The 8,010-nt window shown below is 38.0% G+C and overlaps 1 protein-coding gene across 4 annotated transcripts in view; it reads right to left on the bottom strand.

Moving 5' to 3' along the window:
* Window positions 1-7,618, bottom strand: part of slc4a4.L (solute carrier family 4 member 4 L homeolog) — a 142,482-nt gene extending 134,864 nt beyond the window's left edge. For 2 of the 4 annotated variants that reach the window (XM_041591075.1, XM_041591074.1), the window contains exon 1: window positions 7,161-7,618. The gene's annotated coding sequence lies outside the window, so the exon portion shown is untranslated. The remainder of the gene's footprint in view (window positions 1-7,160) is intronic. The other 2 variants (XM_018252575.2, XM_018252568.2) reach the window with 1 other exon arrangement.
* Window positions 7,619-8,010: the final 392 nt, after the last annotated feature.

The following is an 8,010-nucleotide window of genomic DNA, read 5'->3' on the forward strand; positions in this document are numbered from 1 at the left end:
ACGGAAAATTGAAGGTGTAATAAAAATAAAGGACCCCATAAGTGTCTTTATAATACAAACATTGCTCTGTTAGGCATGGTATAGTATATGTCATTGTAGCCACCATGAGTAGTTATCCTGAGACACTGTCCATGTCTATCATATGATTTAAAGGGGAATATTTACTGTGTTATTAAATGAACCCTAAGTGCAGTCAGGGCTGGATTTACATAGCAGGCGGCCCTAGACCCACTGCCATTTGTCACCCTGTCCTCTCCCCTTCATTTGTGCACATGCTCAAATCTTCATCATCAGGTCGGGAGCACTGGGGATTGGCAAATGAGAAATTGAAAAACCTATTGTATGATTGTATCTCATGATCAGCCCTAGACTTTCTGAACCAATGCGGGTGTGGTTGGGCTTCATGCCGCCCCCCTAAAATCCTGCCGCCCTAGGCCTGGGCCTTGGTGGCCTTTCCACAAATCCGGGCCTGAGTGCGGTTATTTGGAGCATAATTGGGTGAAGAACACGTGTGGTTTCTGCACAGCTGACTCTTATGCAGACTCTGTAGAAATGAATTCAATTAAACAAACACATTCAAAATTATTAATCTTTTTAAAGAGTTACATTTTGACCCCACCCCCAATCAGTTTAGTGGCTCCTAGGCACTTAATAAGGCTAACCCCAGTATAACCTCATGTGTGTATCAAACACTGCTTAAAACTTACCAAGACTGTACATAGTTCAAGAGCTGAATAAAAGCAAAATATACCAGCACCAGTAACATCAGCAGTTTAGTGAAAAGCTCCTAGTGATAGACTGCACAACCGAGTATTATGTTACAGTGAAGCACTGCACACTAGGACATGGCATTTCCCAAGTGACTTCAGACTGTTGCTTGGGAAACATGTTCAACGTTCCTGCAAATGTCTCAGTTGTCTCCACAATGCCTGAAGATCTCTCCCTGGTCACAGTCAACAGGGGCCCTGGAATCATGGCTACTTTTTGTGAAGCTGAAAACATTTATATTGAAATGTTAAATACTAATTAACTTGGTTAGAAAGACTGCAATCACCAATCACCGGAAGACAAAACTGCATTCAACTGTTGTATTCTAAGACAACTAGGTAGCACAGCTGCATCTGTAGTTGGCCTTTTTTGATAGAAGTGGCAATATTGTTGAAAAATTCAGGTCCAAGGTGGTTGATGAAATGTGCTGGATTGATACTGAACGCATGCAGCTCATACTACAATAAGAAATATAGTTTGAAACTAGCTATACAATGGTGTGTTCTCTAATAAAACTCTATAAGAATGAGTGAAGTGGTGTATTGTCATGCAGCTGTATCTGTGCAAGGAACAGAATAATTGCAGGTATCTATTAATACACTGAAATGTCCACAGTCAATATAGAATATTTTTAGAACTTTTGAATCACATTCCAGCACATGTTTGAAAAAAAAGCATAGTATTGTTAAGGTGAAGCTTGAGGACCAAAAAAGAGTAAGGATAAAAACGCAGTTCACGCTTCATTTCACCACAACATTTTACTACAGCATTCTGATATTTTAGACTGATATAACAGGCCTTGGCTTTTTGCATTATGGCTTTTTTAAATAAGCGTTGAGGAGCTTGTTATGTTACTTTGCAGCTGAAAGCACATAACTTCCTGTTTGGCTGGGACTTTTTACAAAAAAATTCTTACTTATGCAGAATCATATACCCTGCCAGAAAATCATAGGGATTCAAAGAATAAAAACTTACAAGCTCATTTTATTTATAGTAAAGACTCAGGCAGCCAAACAATACGACTGTATGGTATTTGCCTACATAATGAAATCTATAATGTCTTTATTAATGATTAATTAAAAAAGATGATAAATCTATTTATTCAGCAGTGCTAAAGGAGAAGGTTTTGTAAGCTAAGCCTACAGTATGTGGTATTCCTCCATATTGGAAAGGGATGGCTGAAGATAAAGAGGTAGCATAAACAGAATATGGAGGGGCAAAAAGGTAGACTTTGAAAGACAACTTATGAAGGGTGAGCAAAAATACAACAAAAATGTAATGTAATCATCATTTTTAGCATATTTTACATGTCCTAAAATTATCTGTTCACACCAGAAATGAAACTGAAATTTAGATGTCCTCAATTTAACTGTCCACACCAGAAGTTTTTAGCATATTTTACATGTCCTCAAATTATCTGTTCACACCAGAAATGAAACTGAAATTTAGATGTCCTCAATTTAACTGTCCACACCAGAAAGTAAACTATTTAGAAAATAAAGATTTATATACACAGCAATAACTTTTATTTACATGTGCCTCAAATCTCTTTCATCAGGCCATCCAGAAAATGCAGATGCAGTGAAAAAATATCTTTAACAATCTAAAATGTATTATTTTCTCCTGACATCTAGTCACTGGGACAATATGAAGCGACATCTGTCAACATTCATAATGATAAAGCAAAGATATCTAACATAATCACCCAAACAAATATTATGAATTCTTAGCTGGAGCCTCCAAATGAGGTCATATACTAGAAAGTGCATATATATTAGAAAAAGCATAGCCTTAGAAGCAGTAAGTAAGGGTTTCTAGGTTAAGACTCCAAGAGAAAAAACTCAATAATGCCCCATTGCATTGCCAGTCAGGGTTACATTCCACTGGCTGAAATGTATGTCTATTATATTCCAACATCATTAACAACCAGTTTTTGGACAAGCTTAGCCCTTCAGCCATTTGTTTAGCTATGCTTGACCACAGTTGCTAGGTCACTCTTGTTCTCCCTTTGTAGGCCACTGATAAACTAGAATGATTTGTGTATTAAAGTAACTATGTTTGTTATGTAAGAGCACTGGCATGTCAAGGTTTTTGATAAGATATATTCAAAGGTTCAATTCTCAGCACCAATGCATGTTCTTTTCAACTGTAAATGGTCTTGTATTCACTGGAAGCAAATCATTTACAAGGAACGCATTTGTGGTTATACAGTAATTCACTAACAACCTTTAAAGCCAATTAATGGTCTCTGTATGCATTAGATATCCAACCGCCAGCCCTAAATAGCTCCTCAACTACATCTCCCGGCAACCAGGGAAAGATGGAGGTTTTAGATTTGTCATTGCTGGTGCATACATTTTAGTTTGAAGAACCTCTAGCTGTTCAGCTAGTCGTAGGGAGGATATTTGCTCTGTATACAAAACATCTGGGACAACATCTGTGGTTTGACCCACAAAACATTTCCAGGTCTTAATAGTAAGAAAAAAACAGTCAGCAATAAACCTTAAAACCACAAAGTATTTGACATGCACATTATTTCTTCCAAAACATTGTTTAAACTAGAAAAATACTATCCATATCAGCACATAGTATGAGCAAAGAACTTCTAGACAGAAAACTCCTTTACTATATATTTCCTTTCACACACAGCGAAACTAAATAAATAAGGCAGAGTTTTATAAGTCATTCACAAGGACAGGCTTTCGCACTGTGATCATGTATTCCTTGGGGAAAGAAGCGAAGGGAGCAACATAAGGGTTTCAGTGTAACCGATGCAGAGCTCACTTGCATTTTACAAAATATGTATCAATCTATTTGAACAGAAGAAGATCTGCTGTCTTGCATTAAGCTGCTTCTGACTTTCAAAAGCAAAAATCAGTCAAGCCAACTACAGATATGGAATCTATTAGCCAGAATGGGTTTTGCAAGTATAGGATGCTTTGATAATGTGGAGCACCATGCCTACATCAAAATGGCTAAGTGGCTAAATCAAAACATAATGCTTGTTTTATCTTAATTAAGGTAACATTACAAACAAGCCCCTTTCTGCCGGGAAAAGGATACGTTATCCTGAAACCTGCATAAAAATTGTTGCATGTCAAAATTATTCAGCGCCCATTGACTTTAATGCATTTGGACAAAATAGATGCGCGTATAAAAATTTTGAGACAAATCCACCCATCACTAATCTGGACATGTATATATTGTTATTGTAGGGATCTCCAAACCTGTGCTCTACAGATATGCAAAGCTACCACATGTAGCATCTTTCTGCTTACTTTTGAGTTGTTAGGAGTTGAACAGTAGTTTATCTACAACCAAAAAGCCACAGGTTTGAGAAATAGCCCCCACTGGTTTAAAAAGGATAGTGCTGACATGCAAGCTGTACTTAAATGATGGTCAGTGGCTCCTCATCAGCATCCTACAAGCAACACTATTGCAATATCTGCACAGCCAGCAGAATGCTTGTGGTATGCAATATCCAAGTGTTAGTAACGGTGTCTTGTAACATTCTCTTCATGCCTATACTGTTCTGCTCCACCACATTTCATTGAGCAACATAACTTTCCCTATACAACACTGCCCCTACAGCACTACTACAAAATGACACCTGATTTTCTTAAAAATAAATAAATAAATTTAAAACAATTCGCCCACCAAAATCCACAAGCAGTTTACTTTTTAGGAACAAAGTAATCTTGTGTCCACTCTCTATGGAGCTTGGACAGAAATATGCAATTTACTTAAATTTATACTATGAACATTCATACACGTAGCCGTCTGTTGAATACAATAATGTATTTATTATTTTATAGCACAACAATTTATACAGCATAAACAGTGAGATTAAATATGTAAGTTCTAAGAGTTTCAATACACAGTTGGAATGATTGTATGGACATACTGTATATTCAGTAATTCAAAATGACAGAATAGGAAGAGTAGAAGACTACATTGCTTGCCCATTAAAAAAAGGTCATGTTTTGCATGTATAACAAAACTCCAGAAACCTAAACATATATATACACTTACAGAAACCCTACAATTAAGTAAATTGTTTGGCATGTACTTTTATGGTGCATACTTCCACCCATCACGTGATTCACATTTATCCTTCTAGGGTTTATTTAAACATTATCATCATGAAATTCTCAACCCTTGGATTAGGGCCATAAGTGAGTCCTCTGCTGTTTATAGTATGGGTACATTTGGGTAGGTCTCTATGATCCTCTTAAACATCTTACTGTGGGAATGGTGAAATTAAGTTGCACAGATATCAGTCGGGAGAATCCAATCTGATATCTGTGTACCATACTGTAATGTCGGCCCAAACATATGGTACAGTATGGTCATATCATAAGCCGATTGGTCCAATACTGAACAGTAGCAGCTAATGTATGACCACCTTTAACCTAACTTCCTACAGAAAAATATATCAATATATTGATATATGGCATATTTTTAAAATGTGTTTTTCCAGAAATGTTGCTCTTACACATTTAAACAACCGTTTACAGAGAGATTTTGCATCCTATCAATCAATCACAGCCCCAACCCAGCAGGGTCAGTTTCATCAGGATCCAAATGACCTGCTTGTATTGTATCAGCTTCAGCTGTAAAGCTAAGGATGTTCCTTAAACATGCAATGTATGGGGCCCAATCTAGATCCAAAATCTTTTTTCAGCAAGTTCTCCATTGAAGCATTTAGCTAAACATTTACTAGCATTTTGCTAATTTTAAGTGATGAACCAGGGCTTAAAATCAGATCAAATATAGATTATAAGGCAACATAGGAAGTAGTGTTTAAAAATATTTATATCACGTCTAGCTTACTAGTCATGTAGAATTTGTGAGGAGTAATAACTAGCAACAAGAATCAAGTTTCATTTCATTTACACACATATATGATTTAACTCATGCTAACTTTACACTGGGTAAGGAGCAGATATTGATATTGTAGGGAATACTGTATGGCAACATGATGTATTCAAATGCATATTTTGGTCAGTAGACATACAATACACAACTGTGTTAAACATAGCTGAGGTCTTCTTTCCTGAGATTTGCTGTCATGTGCCTGTATATTAGACTTACATGTAATATACTTAGTATATATGAAGATTCCAAGCAAACCGCACTTACTTTGTAGTTTACTTTTCCAAGGTATGGGTGCATGTCAAATAACCTGTTCACCAAGGTTATAACTTGAACACATTTCTCTCCACAGACAGCACTCCAAATTCTTAATTAAAATTCGCCTTTATTTGTTCCATCTTGGGGCAGCAAGATGAAACAAATAAAGGGGAATTTTAATTAAGAACTTGGAGTACTGTCTGTGGAGAGAAATATACTTAGTATATTACAGAAATCTTTTCTTCCCACTTAGAGTAAAATTATTCCAGTAAGATGGCAAACTGATTTTTACTCTGAGTGCAAAAAAAAAGGTTCCAATAAGAGGCAACTGTCTGTAACGTAATAACCAATTAAATCTGCCTACAGCTGAGGATTGCATTATAAAAGGTTTGCCTTTTGCAAGCAGACCATTAATCATTTTTTGTTACTTTAGCAAATGAATCTGACCCCGGAACTGTTCTTAGACTGCCTGAACTCTGAGCTTCTCTCCTGAAATGCATGTGATCCAAGTGTTTTATAAAGTTGCTGTGCACACATAAAGCTGCCTTTTATTACACCAGGAATAAGTCGGTCTTGTGCGAATTGCACATGATCTTTTGACATACTGCACATGGTTGCTTTCTAAAGTATATATGATCTGCTCCGTCTTTTATTGCTGAACTATTTCAGGCTCCAGGTTAACCCCCTATCAGATAGGTCAAAGGATAAGTGATTTGGGAAGCTGTAGATGGCATTATTATGTTCTTCTATTGCACATGATCATTAAGCTGTTTACATTGCACATGATTCCTAAGCGGTTGTGAATTATATGTCACTTATGTGCAGCTTTGGATTGTACATAAGTGATCTCCCATTGACATGCTGTGTTATGCCATAATCAGCCTTGCAGTACAATCAGGGTCACATCTGTGCCAGGAAGAAGGTCTGTGCCCACAATACATCCATGTATTTCTAAAGTTCAGTCCTCTAGCTATATCTGACCTATAAACTTACCTTACTGCTGTAGGAAAAAGGTTTTCAGTCTATAAAGGAAGATCATCAGTTTAATTGTGGACACCCTTAATATACCCAAGCTGCAGGGCATGTTGATATGCAGAACTAACTGATTTCTATGCACACATGTCGTTTATGAGTAAGCTGTCTGTGTTCTTTAAAAAGATTCAATGTTGCACAATAAAGGAAACTTGATTTCCAAAGCATGTTTCTTGCTTCTATATTAAGAGTTAGTTTCCTGCTCTGTCTGATGGTTCAGTCCTTACCTTAGGTAGGTAGAGGTGCCCACTGTGTGGGTGATGTCACCAGGATCCAACAGGTGCTGCCTTCACATGCGCTCCTTCTCCAGCACCACCAGGGGAGTGTAGAAAGTACCCACCCAAGAAAGCAGCAGTACTGGTGGGGACACTTGATTTAAATAGACAAAGAGTCTTCAATTCTTCTGTTAAAAGTAGCTGCCAGTCATAAGATATTCTTCCAAGCTGAGTAGGCTGAACCAGCTTCTGTCTTCCTAGAGAGAAAACAGCTAAGGGGAGAAAACCCTCCTTATCTGCTGGTTCCTTTTTTTCTTAACTGCCCCCCTGCCTGCTGCTGTCAGTAAGTGTGGCTAGGACAGAGCAGAGACTTGCACTGTAGGAGTTGAATGGCTGCTAGGGAAAAGCACGAGGTTGTACATAGAAAAGAATGCACAGACAGGGGAACAGCTGTGAGGCTGCTGCTGACACTCCACTGTAGTCTCATATTTAAATAGTGGCATGGGTTTGTTTCTCCCCCTGCCCTGTGAGGCGTGGCTAAGGGAAAGCAACCCCCTCCGCCTCATAGAAGCGTCTCACTTTCTCCTCAGGCTGACCGGGAAGTTATTATAATAGAACTTTGCTTTGAAATCAGCCTACAAGCCGCTGTATGTGCTGCATTCATTATACCCTCCCTATTTCCGTATTCTACAGTTATTTTCCTAGCACTGTTGCTCTGTCAAACATTAGGCTTCCAGCACAAGGGATACGGCGTGAAAGCAACTTCAGGTTTCTCCTCCCCCTCAGTCAGGCTTGTATTTATTAACCATGAATGATTTAGTGAGAGCCGGGAGGTACAGGAAGGCGGGTGAGTCGGAACTTG

This window comes from Xenopus laevis, chromosome 1L, assembly GCF_017654675.1.
Source record: "Xenopus laevis strain J_2021 chromosome 1L, Xenopus_laevis_v10.1, whole genome shotgun sequence".
NCBI classification, from domain to species: Eukaryota; Metazoa; Chordata; class Amphibia; order Anura; family Pipidae; genus Xenopus; species Xenopus laevis.